General features: G+C 38.2%; 1 long non-coding RNA gene and 1 gene segment (V, D, J or C); one reads left to right on the plus strand and one right to left on the minus strand.

Moving 5' to 3' along the window:
• Window positions 1-25,337, minus strand: part of LOC101391383 (T-cell receptor alpha chain constant-like) — a 440,175-nt gene that overhangs the window by 129,206 nt on the left and 285,632 nt on the right.
• LOC147917461 (uncharacterized) overlaps window positions 8,038-25,337 on the plus strand; it is an 82,600-nt gene continuing 65,300 nt past the window's right edge. For all 4 annotated transcript variants that reach the window (XR_015549953.1, XR_015549955.1, XR_015549954.1 and 1 more), the window contains exons 1-5: window positions 8,038-8,299; window positions 11,637-11,729; window positions 12,597-18,516; window positions 18,611-18,781; window positions 22,807-22,991. This is a non-coding gene — a long non-coding RNA (uncharacterized LOC147917461). The remainder of the gene's footprint in view (window positions 8,300-11,636; window positions 11,730-12,596; window positions 18,517-18,610; window positions 18,782-22,806; window positions 22,992-25,337) is intronic.

Genomic DNA, 25,337 nt, shown 5'->3' on the forward strand with positions numbered 1-25,337 from the left:
CTCTGGAGCTTCATAGGATCCATATATCCTGTAGAATCAAAGATTCAGTTGTCAGTTTTTGTAGCAGTGGTTTGTAGATAGCCCAACCTTTTCGAAAGGCAAGTTACAGCGATGAAGTAGTTGGACCTGGATTTAGGTAGAAACTTTGCAGTCTTTCTGAGTCAGGCACCTTCAAGGGTCATAAAATCAATGGAATTCAGGCTCAGTCCCAAAATGCTGCTCAGGGGACAGATCTCTGAGGAAAATGCCTACCAATGGTGCAACGAGTTTTCAGATCTGCGTGAGTTGGGTTAGGACTCAGAAGCAAAAAACAGGAATAGGAAGGGAACTGTTTTGTATCATTTCCTTGTTGAGATGCAAATGGTCTCAGAACATCATTTTTGGAAGGTGTAAGGCTTAGTGTGAGGGAGACTGGGAGGAAGAAAGAGAGGTAGAAAGTTTGTAGAGTATCAGCACTCTGTGAGTAGATTTCAAAGAGGAAAGTATGATTTTTTAAGGTGAGAGCCCAGGGATCAAGAATAGAGAAAGATATTTAGAAATAAATTCTGTAGGAGACACTAAGTGAATGATTGGATATGGAGCTCTAACATTGAGAGGCTTTTTTTCTGATGTTATACTGACTTAAGATAGTTCAAGCTTGAGCATTTTGCTACCAGTAGCTGTCTTGGATAGCAGAGAAAAGGAAGAGGAAATCTCTCTGTTGAAGTTTTTGAAGAAATTCGAAATTTAACTTGTACGTTGATGTTGTAATGGAAAGGAGAATCCACAGGAAAGCCCTTTGGGAGCTAGCTTCAGAAGGGAAATACGAGAAAATACAAAAAAGCCAGAGCATTTAGAGAAAAAGAGGAAATTCCATGCTTAATGAATGGTCAGATTTAACATAATTTGGAACATCTGATTTTCCATCAGAATATCAGTAACAACATTTCAGTGAACTTTGGTCTGGATTACTTGTGTTGAGTAAAAAATGGCAGCTACTATTTTGTGTGAATGCAATTAGGGATTCACAGGGAATAATTAGTCAGGTCTTAGAAAGATGGCACTTGTTGCTTATCTAACTGGTTCATGATGATTTAATCCATTGCAGATAGGGGTAGACTTACTTTTGGGAGGTTGTTGTCTGAGGAGTAAGTGGGAGCACATATTCCTATAGTGAACATGTCCAGTCCAATACACTTCATGAAGTTCTTGAATTGTTGCTTTCTATTGTTTTAGATTGTTCTCACTTCCTAGAGCCACATCTAACTCTCAGTCTTGGAAAACTGGCATTGCCAATGGGATGGGTCTTGGATCCATGACTATTCCAGAGTCAAGGCCTTCACAGTCACCAGTGCTGCTTTAAGGGCAGATAATGTGTGGCATAACAAGAGGTGTGAGGGCGATGTGTAGCAATGATCAGGTGTCAGTGATTTATAGTCTATTCAGCAATATAATGAACAATTATGGCTGGTGATTGCCTAAAAACAAATCAATCTCTCTTTAAGTTCATCTTCCCAAATTACAAATTGAGCATTCAGACAAATGTCTCTAGAGATTTGGATTCAGAAATTCCATATGAAATTGCTCATATAACTCTCTTTTGCAACAGAATTGACATGAGCCAAACCAAAGAATGGTTTTTAAAGAAACGTCTTTTTATAGTCCCCAAATATGGCTATAAGAACATGTTGAAATGCCAGTTTCACACAAGGGCGAGCAGCTAGGAGTCATCTCTTCTGGTCTGGTCAACTTCCTGGCATCCTTTCTGGATCCCTGAGCAATGAGCAATGGCTACCTGCTGTGTTCATCCCTGAGGCGTTGTAGCCAGGCTGAGGATTTCCCAGTGAAATGTCACTTTGCCCCTTAGTTTTTGTACAGATCTTGGTGGGTTTTGTAGCACTGTGTGTCTGTATATCCCAGTCACAGTGCTGTCGAGTTTTACAAAAACTTCCCCTTGGTTTCACCTTATGTGCCTTTTGAGAACCCCTGGGGCCGGATGCTTTTTCCAAGTCAAGCTGCCGCAAGATCAAAGGGTTTTGGCAGTTAGGTCAGGGCAGGCTCACACAGGTGCTTCTGTCAGAGGATCTTCCCCTCTGGCTAGATCTGCCCTGGAGTTTGCCACTAGAAGGGACTTTCAGAAATCATCATTTCCACTCCCATCTGTGCTTTCTGGCCAGTCTGATCTCACATGGTTTCCCGTAGAGGAGTTCTTCAGATTATCTGAGTGTCTCAAGTGCATTCTACACACTGTAGGTTAGGCAGACAGTCTTTGTGGTCAGCGTAATTTCTCCTGTCACTTGCTCAGCTTCTGAATCACCTCTGTGCAACCCACCTTACCCCTGAGGGATGTTATACAGTTTACAAAGGGCTTTCATAGAAATTTAGAATTTTATCCTCTCCATTGACTCCCTGGTTGCTAAATTCAGGGCCAGTAGCCCATATTGTGCTTTGCGCAGTTTAGAAAAGGCAACCTCACTGAGTGAGTGCAGAGGCTGCCCCTTGGGTTCAAGCTTGATTAAAAAGACTCCAAAAACAAATGGGAAAAAGAGGAAAAAAAGAAATGCTACGGTCTCAGTAACAAACAATGTATTAGGGGATGACATAGGGCAGAAAGCAGGACAATGTGGGCCTCACGGGGAGGGCCAGATGAGAACAAAGATTTGTAACTTGAACTCTTGTGTATAGCTAGCTTTAGGTGCTTCTTTGAAATGGCAAGAGGTGGGTGGCTACTGTGTAGAATAATAAATTAGCTTCTGATTAACCCCTGTGAGACTCATTGACTCTCTCCTGGCCCTAGTGTACAGATGTTCCCAAGCAGTCATCAGAAACTGCTTTTAATAGAACTACTTATAGTAAACAAAAGTTGGGAATGAATTAAAATCTTGAGTAAAGCAAAACTTAAACTATGCAACCTTGTGTGTCTGGGCCAGTGAATCTTACAATCCTGTGGCCATGGCAGAAAGTTTTGGGGTGATGAATCCCAATGAGAATATAGCCGTTGTGGTTCCTAACTTTTCACTCTCTGTCTATAATAGAAGTACACCCCCTTTGCCGCAGGACTTTGTGGTGCTTCCTACTACAGGCAGAGTATATGTTCTACTCCATTGACTTTAGGGCTTTGTCATGCTTTGATCCAGAGAATATGGGTGGAAGTCACAGTGTGCCAGTTCTAAGCTGAGGCTCCAAGAGGCATCCCATCATGGATTTCTACCAGTGCTCTTGGACTCAAGCCCAGGTGGCCTGCAGACCAATGAGCAAAAACAATATATGTTTGATGTTGTAAGCACCTGAAATTTTGGGATTGGTTGTTATAGATCATAACCATAGCAGAATACCTGATTAATATTGATGCTAAAGCCTTAGGGGGACCCCCAATATGAAATTACTTGCTTAAAATTCTTGATGGCTCCCGTTGTATTCAAGATAAAATGGTATGGAACATGAGCTTTTGCTTACCTCCCAAGCATACATCTTGTACTTTTCCACTTAGTCCCTTAAACTCAGGTACATTGAACTACTTGCTTCCTGAAAGCTCCATGTTCTCTATACCCCTTTGCCTTTGCCATGTGATTATTTTTGCCTGAGTTGCCCTTTCCTTCTTCTCTTCCTCAATTTGGTTCTTAACCTACTTCCTTAGGTCCTGTTCACTTTTTGGTGTTAGCTTAGCTGTTGACTTCCCCGGGAAGTCCTAAATGACGGTGTGGGGGATCACCTCCACATTCTCATGTGGAGAATTGGCCACTCCAAAATGTGTCTTGTTGGCTTGATTATTTTTAAGAATAAAAGACTCTGAAAGAAACTTGACCTTCCCCCTAACTGTCTAAAAGAATTTAAGATATAAGGTCTGTTCTGGGAAGGACCTAATACCATAAGATAAGTATAGTATAATGTAAAGTAGATGTGATAGAAAGGCAACAACAAGTCAATTTTTACCAAAGTTCTGACTAAAGGTGGCCCAGCAAACACTTGTTTAACAAACTTTTGCATTTCCACTTCCCTGTAAATTGTCTTCCTTCCCTTTGAAGATCCAAACCACTTCCCCCAACAGCCTCCTTGTCTTTAGCTGAAGATGGTATTTAAGGTGTTGGTTTTGGCTATTCCGGTGAGTGACTCAGTTTTCCTGGGTTTCTCCCATATATACATGTTATTAAACTTTGATTTTCTGCTGTTATTCTGTCTCATGTCAATTTAATTCTTGGACCAGCCAGAAAGACCTAGAAGGTAGAGGAATTGTCTTCTTCCCCTACAGTTTGGTGATGAAGGCCAGATAAAACTTAACTTGCTGGATGCTGCTTGCTCCTGGGCTACTGCAGCTGAGAGACCCTGGACCTGTGACAAGAGCCAGCAGGAGGTAAGAGTTCTTACCATGTCAGTCTCCCAGATCTCTGCCTGTAGTGTCCAATGGAAGTGAGAGTGGTGAGTATTTTTTCCCCTTGTTTAAATTTAGGTTAGCAGGAGAAACTATTGGTGAAGCTAGCTTCTTGGACTCAGTGACTCTGGGATGTTTGGTTTGAGTACTCATTGGTTATTGATACTTCTCCTCCCAGAGATGGTCCCTCTGTCTTTTGTGCCTTTTGTCATAAAAAGGAAAAACCATAGGGAAAGACACAGGCATTTCTATAAGCCTGTTGTCTGTGAGTATGTGCATGAGGTGAAAGCTGTTGCTAAGGACATCTTGGAAACCAAAGAGGCTGCAAATTTGGTGGGCATGGGTCAAGAACTTAAGAACTATTAGGGTGCTCGCCACTGCAAGAAGACTCCCGTGATAGGATAAGTTGGTCATAGAACCAGGTAGATGACACAAGTCCCTCACCAACTCAAGAAAATTTCTGTGCAACGAGGTACTCTGTAAAACATCACATAATCCCCAACTCCATGGCACCTCCCTCCTAGCTATTAGTCTGGCTCCAAGAGATCCAAAGCTTAGCTAAAGCTGTTAACGTGCATATAAGATGAGGTTTTTTCTTTTGTCTTGTCTATGTTTTGAGAGGTTGGCTTTGTGACCTTTCTGGTCTCTGCCATCTGGAGGATGCACATACCAGCATGCCTCTTGGCAGCCAGTTGAGTAGTCTGGGGTTCTGAGATGTACTACTCTCTCTGTCTGGCTGTGTCAGCTCTCAGGGGAGCTTGTCATAAAGGGTCCCAATTGCTTTCATTAGGGGCCTTTGTTGTCTTAACTTTTTTTGCTTGTTAATGCTGGCACTAACTGCCTGTGCAAGGAAGGCCTTTACTTTCTTAGACTATTTTTGGGAGTAAAATTTATGGATCTTGTGAGGGCTGCTTCTTTTGCATTATCTTTTGGGGATGTCTCTTGCATCCGTGGTTAAGCCATAAAAGCATATTGGTTTGAGTCACTATTAAGATCCTACTCATCAATGTGGCCAAATGATGGATCATTTAAATTGGAAAACTTCTAAATTGAAAACAAATTTTTTAGAGAACTCTTATCATAGTTGTTTTATTGGTACCTACGAAAGACCAAATTAAAAAGGAAATGCAAAATAATAATAATAATAATGACTAGCCTTAAGACCCTGACTCAGGCTACAATTAAATTGAGAAAACGTAAAAGTGTAAGTGTTGATAAGATTATAGAGGTTGGAATGTTTAAGCTAATAGCATATGAAGAGATTACATGAACTTTTCTAGTGTGCTTTGAAAATGGATGTTATGTCTGGCTGGGAATGCTTCCCCTGTACAAAATTATAAGACCAAGACCTATTGATAAAGTCTTAATGAAAGCTATGATTAGAGGTATAAGAGTTGATGGAATTCAGATGATATTTTGTAGGAAAAGTGATACATTTACGGGCTATATGTGAAGTGGTTACATCTTTTTTGCATCATTGTATCAGAAATTGTATTGTGGGGATAGACATTGTGTCTCACTGGGGAACATTTCCCCTGCCTGATTGTAAGGCAGCATATAAATCTGCCCTTCAGATAATGTTAATTAAACCTGCTAAAGGAAGTCAATAGAGATGCCTGAACCCGCACTGTATGAGATAAAAACTAGACGCTAATATCAGGGGCTAAAAAAAATAATAATAAAATCTCCCCCCGTCCCCAAGGTCAATTGGTCTAAAGTTAAATTGTACACTTAGAAAAAGAGCCTATGTTAAATGCTTTATGTAGACTTTTAAAGGTGTGGTGCATTGTCCTAAAGTTTAAAACAATAACTGTGGAATCTTTGTATACATGTGTATATGTATGTTACATATGTGTGATCTTTTACGTCTGGATGGTATGGCCAAAATTAAGAGCTCTGTTTAATTGGGTTACAGTGAACATTTATATAAATTATTTCTAAATGTAATAGAAACTAACACAAATGTCTTTCAAGTTAAGGTGATATAATATAAAATATTCTTTGGTAAATGAAACCTTGTTTGAGTTTGTTGGTTCGCTTAAAATAGCCACGTCCTCATAGTTGTCAGTTTGTGGCTATGATGCAGACATGCAGCCTGGGTTTACTTGTCAAATAAGCTCATGTTATCCCTGCTACAAATTTGTCAGCAAAATAATAACTGTAATAATACAGCTGTATTATTACAGCAAAATAATAGCTGTAATAATACAGCTGTAATAATAACTGATTTTGTCTAATGTCTCATAAATTTTTCGTGGGTAGTCCAAACATAATTGTTGGGAGCAAATAGTTTAGATGTAAGTGAGATGGGAGTTTATAGATAAACTTTTAGCAATAATTATAGTTTATGGCATGTGTATTTAAAATAACTTCTAAATTCTCTTTGGTAACATGACACTTTGAAGTTTTGCTTGGTTAAATTAAATGATAAAAATTCATTGAATATGTAGATCATCTCTAAACAAGATAAAATATTAGACATTAATTAGTAAATACGGGTTTACTTACTTTTGGTTTCTTATTACAGAACTACTAAAAAAAATGTTTGGGGCTATTAGTAAATGTCTTGTATTTTATTAAAGATTGTACTATGAAGTAGCATGTTTTTAGAAACTATAAAAAGTGTTTATAAATTTGCCATCCACAGAATGCTAATGTTAAAAAGTTCATAATTGCTTACTTCTTAGTTTTCACTAAAATTTAATACTGAAAACATCTTAGCCTTCAAGAAAAGTAAGATGTATGCTTTCAATAAAAAAGGTATAAAAAATACCCGTTATATGGGTATAATAACCCATAATCCTATGGTCAAGGGGGAGACAGGGCGTCGTAATTCCTCTAGCTACTTCCTCTAGCTACTTCCTGCTGAATCAGGATGTCATAGGGGGACCATAGCATGGAAATAGTTACTTTTCTTTTGACGCCAATAAACAGAACTGTGAGAAGAAGAGTCAGATAGAAGAGATTCTCTTAAAGACATATCTGAGCTCTCCATGGCGTTTTGTCACCCTCTTTTCCCTCAATACAGGTTGGATACTTTCTTGTGGTTTTGGGGCTGCCTTGATCTGGGAGTGATGTATCCAGGATTTCAAGCCTGCAAGTTTTACGAATGAATGAGTGGTGAGAAGGATCTTAAAGGGGCCCGTCCATTTGGTGAAAACTGGTTTTTGCATGATTTCTTGTGTGAAGCAGGAAGCCAGTCATATTTCTTCTTTCTATAACCGTGAATGCCTCCAGTCTGGTGTACTAGTAAGAAATATTATCAACTCATCACTCTATGCTGAAAAATTAATATCTGAAAGAGTCTGCTCTTTTAGAAAATAAGCAATGCAGGGATGTTATTCTCCATTTCTGCACTAAAAATGTGAATTTTAGTAAAAGTGTTACCTCTGTGAATTGTTTATATTCTCTGAAAATGGGGTCTTTTGATTTTATTTTGAATGGGGTGACATATTCTATCCTTTAAGCCATAAGCCCAGTTATGTTGGTGTCTTGACATGAGTACAGCTGTGTTTGGCCGCTCCATTGACCTACAGCCACCAGCACAAAAAGAAATATATAAGCTGCTTTATGTGTGGTGGAAACTGGCCCTTCTCCCATGGAGATAGTTGCAATGTGTAAAAATTTCAAGGCCCTTTGGGCGTCGCAGCCTGGGACAGACTGGCCATCTGTGCCTGGCTGGGATGATAACCAGGGTAAACAATGCACGTACACAACTACCGGGCTGGGACGATAGCCAGGGGGCTCAGTGCACGTACACCACTGATAACCATTCGTGCATGGAAACACAAAATTCTTGCTCTGTCAACTCTGTAACTGCTTATATAAACTGCTGGAATCCGAGGCCTGGTGAGAGTTCCACCTGTGGAAGGGACGCCTTGCCCAGGACGTGTGATTCCCGCCCAGCCGTGTAGATTCACAGGACTTTCCCGGCAGTGGGGCGTGGATGTTGTGAGTAATTGATTTATTGTGAAGTAATTGATCTGATGTGTTCTCTTTTCGGTCAACCTGGTGTTTCTCTTTCCGGTTGATTTGTGTCATTTCCCTTCAGTCAATCTGATGTTTCCCTTTCCTATCGATCTGATGTTTTTCCCTCTTATAATATGACCTATTCAAATCTGCTGCTATCTCAGCCGATGTGGATGTTTTCCCTTTCCAGTTGAGCTGGTGTTTTTTCCTTCTTATTATTTGACCTATTTGGATCTGTTTGCGGACTATCGCCTTTACTATCTTCTATATAATAAAATATACCTTCAGTCCATTTGTTTGGAGTGGAAAGTTTCTTTTACGTCTCCGATCGAATCCCCAAACCTCTCATAACATAATCGGCGCTGTGAGCAGGATTCGATTAAGGAGATGGTTTTCGTGTTCAAACAAAAGGTAACTGAAGCCAAGGTGGAAGAAACTCCAGGATGGGAGGACTCTCCCTCTTGCACTCTGGCTGTGGAGTGGGCTCGTGGGTCAAGATTATGTGAATCTTGGGATGTTTGTCTGCGACTATTTAAACCGTTAGATGTGACTAAAGCTTTGCAGACTGGGAAAAAAAAAAAGAGAGAGACGATGTTTCTTTTCTGGCACGGTGAGGTTGGTGTTTATTGAGTGCTTATCGTTGGGCTATGGAAGATAGGGATAAAATACAAGAGAGAAGGTGCTTTTGAAATAAGAACTTTCAGATTTACAGTCCCTGCTGATGTCACCCAAAATTGGAACTCTTTTCTTGCCATGAGCCTGGCATTCTAGTTTTATTTGGCCCCTCTTAAGTGACAAATAGAGAGCCTAAATATGTACCCAATAATAATTTGGCGAGCCAGCTGGGAGGCTCTTTGCCCGTGGCTCGGTGGCCCTGGGCCAGGTGGGATGTCCTGGGAAACAGTCCAGCAGCTGCCTAGGTGATTTGCCCCTAGGGACTGCTCCCAGTGCTTTCCATCTGACCTGGCACCGCTGACCCTGGGCACATTTTTCTTATGACAGGGAAACAGGTTCTAAAATTATTTGTTTGTTTGTTTGTCTGTTTGTTGGTTTTTGCTTACACCGAAAGCTCCCTTCCCCTCCATCTGGGGTCCTGTCTCTTTAAGAGGCAGGGCCATCCCTACTGGATGGGGAATAATTATAGGACTTTTACCCGGAATCCGTTAGATGCATCTATCTGTTCTGTTTGGGATCCTATTTCACTGTCTTTTCTGTATGTTTGTAATTTTGAAGGGGGGGAGTTCCATCTGTCCCCAAAAAAAGCCCTCTGGGCCACCTCTTGGCTAAATAGGCTGCCTTCAGGTAGGAGCCCATGTCCAAGAAGATAGTTTTTTCTTGTAACACCACATGGCCACAATATTCCATAGACTTCAGAGAAAAAGTGACCAAAATAGGGCAAGTTCAGTTTACCAAAACTAATGTATTTGCTTATGCAATTGGAAAAAGCCAGCTAAAAAGTTAAACAACTAGTAAAAAGCCTACTTTAATCTTTGAGGTTTCTAAATAAAATCAGGAATACTGTACTGCCTCTTTAAAAAAAAGTAATTAGGGGCCGGCCCCGTGGCTTAGTGGTTAAGTGCGCATGCTCCGCTGCTGGCGGCCTGGGTTCGGATCCCGGGCGCGCACCGACGTACCCCTTCTCCCGCCATGCTGAGGCCACATCCCACATACAGCAACTAGAAGGATGTGCGGCTATGACATACAACTATCTACTGGGGCTTTGGGGGAACATAAATAAATAAATAAACATTTAAAAATAAATAAATAAATAAATAAATAAAGTAATTAAACATGCCAGCAACCGAAGCTGAATCTGCTGCTCCTCTCCCCTCTCTTGCTGAGCTTCCCCAGTTCAACTCCCCCAGAATTCCTGATCTAAAATTAAGCAAGTAAAAATAAGTAAACTTTTGAAGTAATTTAAAATTATAATGGCTATTCTGGAAAACCTCTATTTCAGATTCACCTTATGGGTCACCCTTAAAAGAGAGGATTCAAAACCTCTCACGATGACATGCAATCTTTAATTAATACACAGAAACTTCTAAAAGACAAAGTTATTTCAAAAACAGCTTCCAAAATCTTTTTGGTAACTTAAAGCTTTAGAGTTTTGCTAAATTAAATTGATAAAAATTGATTGAGTCTCTGGGTCATTTCCAAAAAAGATAAAACATTAAAAATTAATTACTAAGCATAGATTTGTCTGTCTTTGGTTTCTTATCTCAAAAAAACTAAAAGATGCTTGCATTTATTAATAAACATGTTCTGTGCATGTTAAAAAATTTTCTATAAAAAATATACATTTCTAAAAAGTCTATATACAAAAAAACCCAAAATATATGTTGTCCATAAAAATATAAAAATAAAAATATTTTTATTTATTTTATTAAAAATAAATTTGTCCTAAAGTACTAAAAAAAAAAAAAAAGATATGGGACAAATTCTAAATACAAAAAATAAATGACAAAAGGTTTGTAAAAGCAAAACCCTAAAAAGTTTTATACATGATCAAATTGGCTGAAATAGACTAATAAAAAATTAGGATTGGGCTTTCTTTCTTATAAAGGTAATTTTCTTGAACTTTTGATCTGCTCTTTATATAAAAATTAAAAGATGTTCCTTTAAGTAAATCTATATAAAAAATAAAACACTTATGTTTTGTTAAAATAATTTCCTGTGTTCAAGAGTACTAAAGTCTCTCAAGGTTTTTGTTTTTTGACTGTTTTAACTCTCTATTTGCCTTTGACTGTTTCTGTTGTCAACTTGATTAAATAAATAACTAGGCATTGTTTCCTATTTAGCCAAGTGTTTTAAAATCTTTTAACATTTTTGATAAACTTCTGCCAAAATTAAAGTCTTTTCTTTTAACTTAAAAAAAAATTATAAAAAGACATATGATTATGATGCCAAAATACAATTATTACTGTAGTTCATGTTAATGCTCACAGTTCTTTAATTTCTACAAAACAAAAGTATAACTCTTATGCTGATCAGCTGGTACAAAGTCGTGCAGTGCTCAACACAGATTTAACACGGTGAGTCCATAAAAAGAGTGGACACTTGGAAAAACAAACTTCATACAGGCGGGCACAACAAAGGGGAATCTTTGTCATCCATGATGATATTGCCACTGCAGTACAACAATGTCAATTATGCCAACAGTTAAATAAACGGGGAGTTCCACACCCCTACCAAGGTCATATTCAAAAGGGATTATTTCTCACCCATACCTGACAAATAGATTTTATTGGACCATTGCCAAATTCTTGTGGATATGTTTATGCCTACACTGCTGTTGATACATATTCTGGTTATTTATTAGCTATGCCGGCTAAAGCAGCCACCCAACAGAGTGCCATAAAATTCTACGAAGCACCAGGGCAGATTCAGAGTGACAATGGTTCCCACTTTACAGGTAAGTTGATTCAAACTTATATAAAGGAAAATCATATAGAATGGATTTATCATATACCTTATTACCCTCAAGCTGCAGGCCTCATAAAACAAATACATGGATTGCTTAAACAACAATTGAGAAAACTTGGTCATGGCTCATTAAAGGGGTGGCACAACCATCTAAGTACTGCTCTAAATATGTTAAATAACAGGCCACTAGGCCCTAATGAGACTCTTTTGTCAAGGTTATTACCAGCAAAGATTACAGAAGTGGCAGCCGCCACCCATGAGCTTATGACCTTAATATATTGGCCATTGACTCAATCTGCTAAAACACCTTTTCGTGCCATGGCCAAAGCGGCTGGATTGGAATTATCCACTGTTTATTCTATTCAATTGCCCCCTAAGAAGCAATCTATATTCCCTACTGAGATAGGGGTACAATTTCCCAAAAACACGTTTGTTTTGTTAAAAGGATGCTCTAGACTAGCGACAAAAGATATTGATGTACTAGGAGGAGTCATTGATCCAGATTACCAAAAAAAAAAAAAAAAAAAAAAAAAAAATTTATATAATGATAGGGACACAATATTAACTATAAAGTCTAAAAAACAAATGGGACAATTATTGGTACTTCCCTTCTTGACTCCAAATGTGTCACAAGGGCAACCTCCAACTAAATTAACTGAAAAAAAAAAAGCAAGAATTTAGGTCTACAGATGGATAAAAACCTGGGACAAAGGTGTGGGTGACACACCCACCGAATGCGGCTCCTTGTGCTGCAGAAATAGTGGCCCAAGGGCCCACTACAACACTCATAGTCATGTATCCAAAAAGTAAACAATTATATCATGTTTCTAAAAATTCTGTTTCTTTGCATAAATAGATATTCCTGCTATGCTCGCTATGCTATGCTGCAACTCCATGTCTGCTGCAGACCTCCACACCATCTAATGTCTCTGTAGGACAACCTTTAACCCTAAACTGCTAAAACAACTGCTCTACATCAGTGGGACCTGTAACCTGGACTATGAATGGCCGAGAAGTTTTGGTCTCAAAAACATCAAACAACTTCTCAGTATAAGCCTATATCTGATCAATTATACAAAACTATAATTTCTCTATTACCCTGCCTTCTGCTACTTTCCATGATGGGGGCTGGTCTGGACTTCTACAAGCTAATTTGTTAGGCCTAGATGTTACCTTATCTAATGTTATCTTTGATGTTATACATAATTTGCAAGATCAAGTTAATAATGCTTCATATTCTAAGGGATTATTTAATTAATTATCTTGGGGTTTGGATCCTTTATTACAAGATAATTTTATAATTATTATAGTCAGTGGATTTGGGATTCTTGGATATGCCTTATATACTTATGTACAAAGTTCATTATCTATACATATAATATCTTATGGTTAATAGAGATGGCCACAGCCAAAAATGTCTTGATATGAGTACAGCCATGTTTCACCGCTCCGTTGACCTACAGCCACCAACACACAAAAAAATATAAAAGCTGCTTTCTGTGTGGTGGAAACTGGCCCTTATCCCATGGAGATAGTTGCAATGTGTGAAAATTTCAAGGCCCTTTGGGCGCCGCAGCCTGGGACAGACTGGCCATCTGTGCCTGGCTGGGACGATAACCAGGGTAAACAATGCACGTACACAACAATTGGGCTGGGACGATAGCCAGAGGGCTCAGTGCACGTACGCCACTGATAAACATTTGTGCATAGAAACACAAAATGCTTGCTCTGTCAACTCTGTAACTGCTTATATAAACTGCTGGAAACCGAGGCCTGGTGAGAGCTCCACCTGTGGAAGGGACGCCTTGCCCAGGACGTGTGATTCCCGCCCAGCCATGTCGATTGGCAGGACTCTCCCGACAATGGGGTGTGGATGTTGTGAGTAATTGTTGTAAAGTAATTAATCTAATACGTTCTCTTTTCGGTCAACCTGGTGTTTCTCTTTCCGGTTGATTTGTGTCATTTCCCTTCAGTCAATCTGATGTTTCCCTTTCCGATCGATCTGATGTTTTTCCCTCTTATAATATGACCTATTCAAATCTGCTGTTATCTCAGCCGATGTGGATGTTTTCCCTTTCCAGTTGAGCTGGTGTTTTTTCCCTCTTATTATTTGACCTATTCGGATCTGTTTGTGGACTATTGCCTTTACTATCCTCTATAAAATAAAATATACCTTCAGTCCATTTGTTTGGAGTGGAAAGTTTCTTTTACATCTCCAATCAAATTCCCAAACCTCTCATAACAGTTGGACAACTTGGTGGGAAGCTTAGGTATAGTTTTCTTCCCCTGTGTATTGCTTTTGGTCTTCTAAACTTAAAAAGAACAATTGGACTTGATGTGCTAACTGATGATTGTAATCCCAGGATGGAAGAATTAATCCCTGTGCTCTTAGATCAAATTACACAGGATCAAGAGAAGAAAGAAGAAGAGCCCAGGATGCGTAAGCTCTCAGATCTATGGTATTAACCTTGATTGATCCTCTGAAGTGGACAGAAATATTGCCTAGTTCCTGGGAAATATCTTTCAAAAACACATAGTTTAAATGGGTAGGGATAAATTATGCCTTTGCTCTGGAATGAGGAGACTGCTTGGTGGCATTAGGTCAGAGAGGGAGATTCCTGACTCTGAAATAATATTCCTGGTCATGCTAGGTCTTCCACCATCTTCAAGGACCAACTCAAGATTCACCTCCAAGAGCTCTTCCCAGCTAACTCTACCCAACAAAATTTTCCCTGCCACCATCTGTTTACTTGCTTGTGACTTTCTCATAACTCAGGATTTATTTGTGAAGAGTCTGTACTCTTCATCACATCTCTGGACCATTTGTCCTGTGCTACCTAATAATGGCCTTCTTGCCATCTCTACTCCCGCGGTCAACAGTTTTCTCATCAGAATAAGACACATCAACTGTTAAAATTTAAGGATTCAGTGACAGTTTCACCTTATGGATCTGCTCAAGATATGACATTTAGAAATACATTATTTAAAAAAAATTTGGACTCTGAAAGCTGGTCATATTCCAATGAGATGGAATCAAATCACAGCAACCAATTTCCAAGCACTTGTTTTGTTTTGTACTAGACATTCTTGAGCTCTTTGAAGGGAGGAGCTATGTAAATCAGACATACGTGGGTTCCACTTCTTGGTTCGCCATACACTAGTGTGTGAGCCAGTACACAGGCTGACAGTCATTGTTAGTTCCATCCCCTTTACTTCTTCCATGATATTTTCTTTTACATTGCCATGGGCATATTTAATAAGTGTTATTAAAATGTGTGGCTGGTATTATTTACTACTGATGACTTTTATGATCCTTGTTCACATTCTGAAACCATTGCAGTAGACAATATGGAGTAAATCCCTAAAGAGAGGAGTCAGGGGGCAAGGAGTCAAGAAGTTCATGTATTATTACTTCCTCATGACACTCAGAGGACTCCTCCCAATGCTGAGACACACAGAGTAGATCGCAGCTGGGTGTATTTGAACAAAGGCTTAACACACTTGAACAACTTCGTTTACGATCGTAAGGGTTTATGTTTTCAAATTGGCTGCAAATCTTATTTTGAATCTTTTATTTGAGGAAATGGGGGCTTATTTCAGATTTTTTACATGTTTATATATATGAAATATATATAAAGTGTTTATATATATAGTTTCCTCATATACATATATGATAATTTTAAATAATGAAAAATGTACAAGTACAGACATGTTCATCACAGCAATTTTTGTAATAGGAAAAATGCAGAAGCTGCCTAAATTCTCAGTCATAAGAGAACTAGATACAATATTAATGTAGCTCATTATAAATACTGAATAGGAAAAGTATCTAATAACATAGAGAATTGATTACATAATTTTAAAAAAGATACACCTGTGTGTACGGCATATGATTACAGATACAGAGTATGTAATAATCTATACATTGGAGAAGAAAACTGGGAAGAAATATGCCAAAATAATAACCATGTTGCTTTTTTGTGGCAGTTCTAATTTTCTTTCAACAGAATATTCTGTAATGAATTCCAGGAAGAAAAAGGAGTCAGGTCATTGAGTTCTAGCTCTCAGCCAATGTAGACAACCTTCCCACTGTAGTCATCCACCCGAACTCTCTCTCTGACAAGCATGTTTGTGTCATTGTTGAATGGCTTTCAACTATTACAAAGCTATTCCTGCTATTGAAATGAAATCTTTTTGCAGGTATCCTTTTTTCTTTTCTTTGCTATTTGCTCCAATTCTGCCCTCTGCTGCAGGCCTTTCTCCACCAGTATATTAATGTTCTCTTTGGCTCTGTGCTCCAGTTTGGCCTTTTCCTGGACATGGGAAGAGAAGTGACTGCTCTAGAACAGTCCAGACTCTCCTTGTGTGATCCACACTGAGCCTGCAAACAAAGAGAGAACAAACTTCCATCTTTCATTTTGTGCACTGTTCCTCAAGCTTTGAAAATTCTACCCTGGTTGCTTTAGTCTTTAGTTTATGGCATCATCTCTATGAAAGCACAATGCCCCTCCCTCCCACCCCAACCTCAGAAAAGCTAAAGCCACCATCTGTTTTCATTACTCACAAACTAGTATGAATTGGTTTCACATCATTACTTGACGTCAGGTTTTGATGGGAATAGAAAAGCAAATGAGGGATGCGATGGGGGGAAGGGTCCAAGGAAAGGGCACAGAAAGATGACAACAGGGAGCCCTGGATGACCTAATTTACAGTTTGCAGAGGGCTGGCAGCTGTCAGCCTCCCTTTGCTATTGCCGAGACTTTGGATTATTCTAGCCACAGCTAAGCACTTTTCTATTTTTTAAAAAAAAATTTTTTTTCTTTTATTTATTTTTTTCCCCCAAAGTCCCAGTAGATAGTTGTATGTCATAGTTGCACAGCCTTCTAGTTGCTGTATGTGGGACGCGGCCTTAGCATGGCCGGAGAAGTGGTGCGTCAGGGATCCGAACCTGGGCCGCCAGTAGCAGAGCGCGTGCACTTAACCGCTAAGCCACAGGGCCAGCTCAGCACTTTTCTTTTTTGTAGGGTTCTGTAGCATTCAAGAATTCGGCATTCCTTCAGTTCTCATATTTTCTTTCAGAGACCCTAAGAAAACACACATCCTAACACTGGCCTTTATATTTTCTGAGGAGATCATGTTAATATCACTTCAATGATAGATAGATAGGAAGAAAGAGTCCACAGCAGGATTTTCCCAGGTGCTAATGTCTTTGTTTCTCTCCTTGCATGTTGCCCCTGCCCATCCTGTCTTTCTTAGCTTTACTAAGTAGGCAGTGCACAGTAAGGACCATTTTCTTGTGGCAAAAAATAGTAAAGGAAATCTACAGACTTAGAGAAAGCCAGGGTACAATCTCTCACAGATAGTTGCAGTGCAAGAACAACCTTGCAAGGCCTGGCACAAACTAGCAACGGTATTCTGATCAGCAGAATCCCTATTGCCATTGCCCTGCATGTGGAGAGAGGAAAGGTCCTGCTGCTCACGGCTTTGAATGCCTATCGAGTGTATGATGACCATGTGGGGTTTAGAGACCGGTAAGGTCAGTGATATAGGAAGGCATTATCTCAAAGCTTTGGAGAGATTTGCAAGTTTTCCTAAAGTATATGTAAAGTTGTAATACCTACTTTCCATTAATTCCCTTAACTCTCAGACTTCCTAGATATTTATAGTAAACTCAGCCTTTATACTTCCCAGCAGGAAGCATTAAATCCCTGAAGACGCTCAGGAGAAGGTCTCCTAATCTCTCTTTTTGAGCAGGTGTTAGATGATTGATGGATCACAAGGATGGGAATTTCTAAGAAGATGACTCTCATGCTCTGCCTTGGTGGATGCTTCCTGGGTAATTGGCGGTTGTGACCCACATCTGTTGTGAACTGGCCCGAAGCCAGCAGCTTTAGTTCTCAAAATTGGAAATCAAATGTGGGGTGTTAGGGGTACAGGAACCACAGGATGAGGACATTCTGGGTGTTTGATGCCTCCTAAGAAAGATGCATCTGTTGGAATAGGCAGCTGGTGAGAAGACTGAGTCAGCAGCAGACATGAGCAGTTTCCCAGCACCCAGGTCCCATCTGTCCCACACTTTCCACCTGTGTCTTAGAACATGAGCTCTTCCAGGTTTATTAGCCAATCTGTATAGTCAGGTCTGGCTACTAGGATCAGTGTGATGGTATAAACAATGTTGAACAAGGAAATTTTGGGGGATCAGAATTGGCCACCCCAATACGTGTCTTTTTGGCTTGCATTGATTATTTTTAAGAACAAAAGACTCTAAAAGAAGCTTTGAACTTTCCCCTAAGTGCCTAAAAGAATTTAAGATAAAAGACCTGTCCCCAGGACAGGCCATCACCATAGATAACTCCGGGTATTAGTAGACTGTGAGGGTCCTTGCTAAGCCCATTCTTATCTACCAAACATTTGCTTTTCCATTTCCATGTGAATTGCCTTCCTTCCCTTTGAAGTGCCAAACCACTACCCCAAACATCCTCCTTTGTCTTTAGCTGAAGATGATATATAAGGTGACAGTTTTGGCCATTCTGGCAAGTTACCCAGCTCTCCTGGGTTTGCCCTATGTATACACGTTTTAAAGTTGTGTTTGATTTTCTCCTGTTATTCTGTCTCATGTCAATTTAATTCTTAGGCCAGCCAGAAGGTAGAGGATTTATCTTCCTCCCCTACAGTTTAGCAACTTGGAAAGGATAAAACTTCACTCGTTGGATGCTGCTTGCTCCTTGACTACTGTAGCTGAGAGATCCTGGACTCCTGACAAGAGCCAGCAGGAGGTAAGAGTTCTTACCACATCAGTTTCTCAGATCTCTGCCTGCAGGGTCCAAAGGAAGTGAGAGTCATGAGTGTTTTTTTCTTTTCTAAATTTAGATTAACAGGATTAAATGTTGGTGAAGCTAACTTCTTGGACTCAGTGACTCTAGGAAATTTGGTTGAGTACTCATGGCTTATTGATCCTTTTCCTCCCAGAGGAATCTGTCATAAAGAGGAAAAAACATAGGGCTAGACACAGACATCTCTATGAGTCTGTTGTCTGGGCAGGTATGTAGTTTTTTTCTTTTTCTTGTTGTATATTGTGAGAGCTTGGCTTTGTGATGTTTCTGGTCTCTGCACCCCGGTGGTCAGTCGAGTAGACTGGGGTTCTGGGACACACTTTCTTTGTCCAGCTGTGTCACCTCTCAGGGGAGTTTGTCATAAGGAGTACCAATTGCTTTTATAAGGGGCTTTTGTCATCTCAACCTTTGTTTCTTGTAGGTGCACTCTGATTGTGCAATGATGGCCTTTGCTTTCTTAGACTATTTTAGGGAGGGAACTTTCTGCATCTTGTGAGGGCTGCTGATTCTACACTCTCTTTTGGGGACACCTCTTTCTTCCATGGTTAAGTTTATTGGTATGAGTTACTATTAAGATCCTACTCATCAATATGGCCAGACAATGGATTATTTAAATTGGAAAAACTTCTAAATTGGGAAAAAAATTGTTTTGAGAGCTCTCATCACCATTGTTTTGTTGGTACCTATAAAAAGGCCAAATTAAAAAAAGGAAATACAAAGAAAAAAAAAAAGACTAACCTTAAGACCATGACTCAGGCTACAATTAAATTGAGAAAATGTAAAAGTATAAATATTGATAGGATTATAAAGATTGGAATGTTTGAGCTAATTTTAGCTCAAGAGGATGTCAATTTTGCCTGAGTATGTTTTAAAATGTCTGACTGGGAATGCTTCCTTTATCCAATATTGTAAGACCAAGACCTATTGATAAAGTCCTAATGAAAGCTATGATTAGAAGTATAAGAGTTGATGGAATTCAGATGAAATTTTGTAGAAAAACTGATATATTTGTGGGCTTTATGTGAAGTGATTGTATCTCTTTTTGCCTGATTGTATTGTGGGGATAGACATTGTGTCTCACTGGGGAATGTTTCCCCTGCCTGATTGTGAGACAGAATATAAATCTGCCCTTTAAACAACGTTAATTAAACTTACAAAAGGGGAGTCAATAGCATTGCCTGAGCCCACACATTATGAGATAAACACTAGAGGCTAATATCAGGTGCTAATAAAAAGGATAATAAAAGCCTCCCCTGTACCTCTCAAAGTGCTCCTAGATATTAATTGAGACATTAAAAACTAAGGCAAATATGATGCAGAAACTCCATGTTGAAGAAAACTTGACTGTTTTCTCTGTGTCTTTATGATGTAGATTTTTTGCTCCCATCTTCTCTAGGACCTGAGTGCTACTCTTTGAAATAGTGAGTTTTGTGTTACACCTGATTCATAACAAAATTTAATGAAAGCTATAAGGTCTCTGTGTCTACCTGTGTGCTCATGTATGTCTATATGTATACGGTTTAAATGTGAGATATTTTACCTCCAGATAGCATGGCCAAAAATTAAGAGGTCTGTTTAATTAGTTTATTTTTTTTATTTTATTATTTTTTTGTGAGGAAGATCAGCCCTGAGCTAACATCCATGCTAATCCTCCTCTTTTTGCTGAGGAAGACCAGCTCTGAGCTAACATCTATTGCCAATCCTCCTCCTTTTTTTTCCCCCCAAAGCCCCAGTAGATAGTTGTGTGTCATAGTTGCACATCCTTCTAGTTGCTGTACGTAGGGCACGGCCTCAGCATGGCCGGAGAAGCAGTGCGTCGGTGCACGCCCGAGATCCGAACCGGGGCTGCCAGTAGCAGAGCGCACGCACTTAACTGCTAAGCCAAGGGGCTGGCCCTGTTTAATTAGTTTAAAGTAAGCGCTCACACAAATTATTTCTAAATGTAATAGAAACTAACCCAAATGTCTTTCAAGTTAACGTGATATGAAATAAACTTTGGCAAATGAAAAACTTGTTTAAGTTTGTTGGTTTGATTGAAATAGACAGGTCCTCAGAGTTATCAGCATTGGATATGATGCAGACATGTAGCCTGGGTTTACTAGTGAAACAAACTCACCTTACCCCCGTTACAAATGTGTCAGCAAAAAAAGCTTAAAATGATAGCTAATTTTGTCTAATATCTCATGAAGTTTTTGTGAGTAATATAAACATAATTGTTGGGCACAAATGATTTAGATGTAAGTGAGATAAGAGTTTATAGATAAACTTTTAGCAACAGTTATAGTTTTATGGCATGTATATTTAAAATAACTTTCAAAATCTCTTTGGTAACTTGAAACTTTGAAGTTTTGCTAGGTTAATTTAAATGATAGAAATTCATTGAGTATTTAGATTATTTTCAAATAAGATAAGATATTATACATTAATTACTAAATATAAGGTTATCTACTTTTGGCTTCTTATTACAGAAAAACTGAAAGGTGTTTGGGGTCCATTGGTAAACATGGCTTGTGTTTTACTAAATTATTGTACTGTAAAGTAAGATGTTTCTAGAAATTATAAAAAGTATTTATAAACTTGCCAACCCACAGAATACTAATGTAAAAGACAGTTTATAATTGCTTACTTAGTTTTTACTTAAAAATTAAGTGTTAAAAATTCTAATAAGTGATTAAAGCTACTAAAAATTAATAAGGAAAACATCTTGTATTCAAGGAAAGTAAGATGTACATTTTCAGTATAGAAGGTATAAAAAATGGAAATATTTTTGTTTGGTTAAGAAAGATAAATTTGTCCTAAAGTACTAGGAGAAAAAAAAGGCAGCATGGGACAAATTCTAAATGTAAAAAAAGAAAGTTATAAAAGGTTTGTGGAGGAGTAACCCTGAGGAAAGAGTTTTGCATGGTCAAGTTTGCTAAGATTAAAATGAATTTAATTAAGTAAATGTGGTTTAGTATCAAAAGTAAACTGATACAAAATTAGAATTTGTTTTTTCCCCCTCTCTCTTAAAAGGATAATTTTCGTGGACTTTGAGTTTACTCAAGAGAGTAGATAAAGAGGTTATGAAAGGTTTTTCGTTACCTTTGAGTAAGTCTACCTAAAAAGACAGAAAAATCTATGTTTTTAAAAAAATAATTTCCTACGTTCAAAAAGACTGAGGTCTCTCTATTAAGATTTTTTTTGACTGTTGTAACTCTGTTTGTCCTTGACTGTTTCTGTTGTCATTTTGATTGAATGGATAGCTGAGCATTGTTTCACAGTGAGCATTGTTTCCTACTTGGCCAAGTGTTTTAAAACCTTTTGATATTTGTGACAAGCTTCTCCCAAAATTCAAATCCTAAATGAAGTCTTTCTTTTGACCTCAAGGAAAAATTTTTTTTCTTTGAGAATTTTCAGAGGACCCCTGAGACTTCTAAAGAAATTCGTTCTCTCTTTCTATAAAGAAGAAGACATTAGATTAATTAGGCTTTCTTAGTATGTTAAATTACATGGGAAGCATTGTCAAATAAGTGATGATAAACCTTCTTAGGTGGTATTTTGTGGGTAAATGTTATTGATATAAGTTTTAAAAATTATATAACATTCCTAAAATTCTGATCTGTTTTAGTTGACAGTCATAATTGTAGTTATTATTTTAAAGTTTTGTATGTCACAGAAATAACCAAATTTCTTTGTCAATTGCCATTTTAAGGTCTTTTGTCATTTACAGACAGTTATTGTTTTACTCTGATGCTTTTGAAAATATGTTTCATCTTCAGAGAGACTCATGTAAAGAACTCTGACACTTACTTTAAAATATAGGTTTCTGATGAACTTTCAGATCATAAAACTGAATTGGGTAAAAAAAAAGTACTCTAGAGTACAGTACTCTAGTGGAGAAACAGATGACTTCCTGAAACTGCTAACAGAAGATGAATATCAAGAATCAATTACTGAGTGAACTGATGAGAATGATTATAATTTTTATGACTTTTTGTTTAAAATATTGCTGATTTTTGAAAAATGTTTTGTTACTTCAGATTTAAGGAAAACTTTTTCTCTTTTCTCTTAAGCTAACTATGACTTGTAACAATTTGGTAAATTACACTTTTTTGAACAGAATTGAAACATTTATCTTTTCCTCCCTACTGATCTCTCCAGAATTTGAAAACTCTTAGTGAGTGAATATTGTTATTTTCATGGCAATATAGTTATTTTCATAAGTTCAATAAGAATCTGTTCTCCTTATAACAGGATACATGCAAACATTGGTAATATTGCCCAAGCTTTGACTGGAATATCATATTCGAGAGAAAAATGCATGGTCTCAAATATGACCAGACAGCTTTTGAGGAACAAAGATTGAGCTTTATGAGATAAAGCCACTTGAAAATATTGGCCTGGTGCCATGTTTACAGGGTTTCCAGCAACCTTACCAGGTGAGTAAGGAAGGTCACTCCTCTGGTAGTTACAAGGAACCATGAAATATTTTGGGGACCTTCAAAAGAGAGAAATTCACCCAAATCTATAGGTATGTCAGGCAAAGTCTAATGAAAAAGTCCTTGGCTTTGCTTTCCTGACCCCAAGAAGCCTCTTTTTTTTTTTTCTTTTTTATTGCAGTAACGTTGCTTTGTAAGATTGTATAAATTTGAGGCATACATCAATATACTTCTATTTCTGCATAGATTACATCTTGTTCAATACCCAAACACTAATTACAGTCCATCACCACACAAGTGTGCCTAAGCATCCCTTTTGCTCCTTCCCTCCCCTCCTCCCCTCTGGTAACCACCAATCTAATCTCTGTCTCTATGTGTTTATTTGTTGTTGTTTTTATCTTCTCCTTATGAGTGAGATCATATGGTATTTGACCTTCTCTCTCAGACTTATTTCGCTTTGCATAGTACCCTCAATGTCCATCCATGTTGTCACAAATGGCTGGATTTCATCATTTCTTACTGCTGAGTAGTATTCCATTGTGTATATATACCACATCTTCTTCATCCATTCATCCCTTGATGGGCACTTAGTTTGCTTCCAAGCCTTGGCTGTTGTGAATAATGTGGCAATGAACACAGGCGTGCGTGTATCCTTATGCATTGGTGTTTTCATGTTCTTTGGATAAATACCCAGCAGTGGAATAGCTGGATCATATGGTAGTTCTATTTTTAATTTTTTGAGGAATCTCCATACTGTTTTCCATAGTGGCCGCACCAGTTTGCACTCCCACCAGCAGTGTATGAGAGTTCCCTTCTCTCCACATCCTCTCCAACACTTGTTGTTTCCTGTCTTGTTAATTATAGCCACTCTAACGGGGGTGAGATGACGTCTCACTATAGTTTTGATTTGCATTTCCCTGGTAGTGATGTTGAAAATCTTTTCATGTGCCTGTTGGCCACCTGTGTATCTTCTTTGGAGAAATGTCTGTTCAGGTCTTTTGCCCATTTTTTAATTGGGTTGGTAGTTTTTTTTTTGTTGAGCTGTATGAGTTCTTTATATATTTTGGAGATTAACCCCTGATCAGATATATGGTTTGCAAATATATTCTCCCAATTGTTAGGTTGTCTTTTTGTTTTGTTGATGGTTTCCTTTGCTGTGCAGAGTCTTTTTAGTTTGATGTAGTCCCATTTGTTTATTTTTTCCATTGTTTTTCTTGCCTGGTCCGATATGGTGCTTGAAAACATGTTGCTGACACCAATGTCGAAGAGCGTGCTTCCTATGTTTTCTTCTAGAAGTTTCATGGTTTCAGGTCTAACATTCAAGTCTTTCAACATTTTGAGTTGATTTTTGTGTATTGTGTAATATAATGGTCTACTTTACTTTTTTTTGCATGTGGTTGTCCAGTTTTCCCAATACCATTTGTTGAAGAGACTTTCCTTTGTCCATTGTATGTTCTTGGCTGCTTTGTCAAAGATTAGCTGTCCACAGATGTGTGGGTTTATTTCTGGGCTTTTGATTCTGTTCCATTGATCTGTGTGTCTGTTTTTGTGCCAGTAACATGCTGTTTCGGTTAGTATAGCTTTGTAGTATATTTTGAAATCAGGGAGTGTGATACCTCCAGCTTTGTTCTTTTTTCTCAGGATTCCTTTGGCTATTAGGGGTCTTTTGTTGTTCCATATAAATTTTAAGATTCGTTGTTTTATTTCTGTAAAATGTGTTGTTGGATCTTTGATAGGGATTCCATTGAATATATAGATTGCTTTAGGAAATATGGACATCTTAACTATGTTAATTCTTCCAATCCAAGAGCACGGAATATCTTTCCATTTCTTTTTGTCTTCTTCAATTTCTTTCAGCAATATTTTATAGTTTTCAGTGTACAGATCTTTCACCTCTTTGGTTAAGTTTATACCTAGGTATTTTATTCTTTTTGTTGCAGTTGTAAATGGGATTGTATTCTTAATTTCTCTTTCTGCTGTCTCATTGTTAGTGTATAGAAATGCAACTGATTTTTGTATGTTGATTTTGTATCCTGCAACTTTACTGTATTCATTTATTAGTTATAAAAGTTTTTTGGTGGATTCTTTAGGGTTTTCTATATGTAAAATCTTGTCATCTGCAAATAGTGACAGTTTCACTTCTTCCTTTCCAATTTGGATCCCTGTTATTTCTTTCTCTTGCCTGATTGCTCTGGCTAGGACTTCCTGTACTATGTTAAATAGGAGTGGTGAGAGTGGGCATCCTTGTCTGGTTCCTGTTCTTAGAGGGATAGCTTTCAGTTTTTCACCATTGAAGATGATATTAGCTGTGGGTTTGTCATATATGGCCTTTATTATGTTGAGGTA

The sequence above is a fragment of the Ceratotherium simum genome, chromosome 3 (genome assembly GCF_057802395.1).
Source record: "Ceratotherium simum simum isolate JZ-2026a chromosome 3, ASM5780239v1, whole genome shotgun sequence".
Taxonomy (NCBI): domain Eukaryota; kingdom Metazoa; phylum Chordata; class Mammalia; order Perissodactyla; family Rhinocerotidae; genus Ceratotherium; species Ceratotherium simum.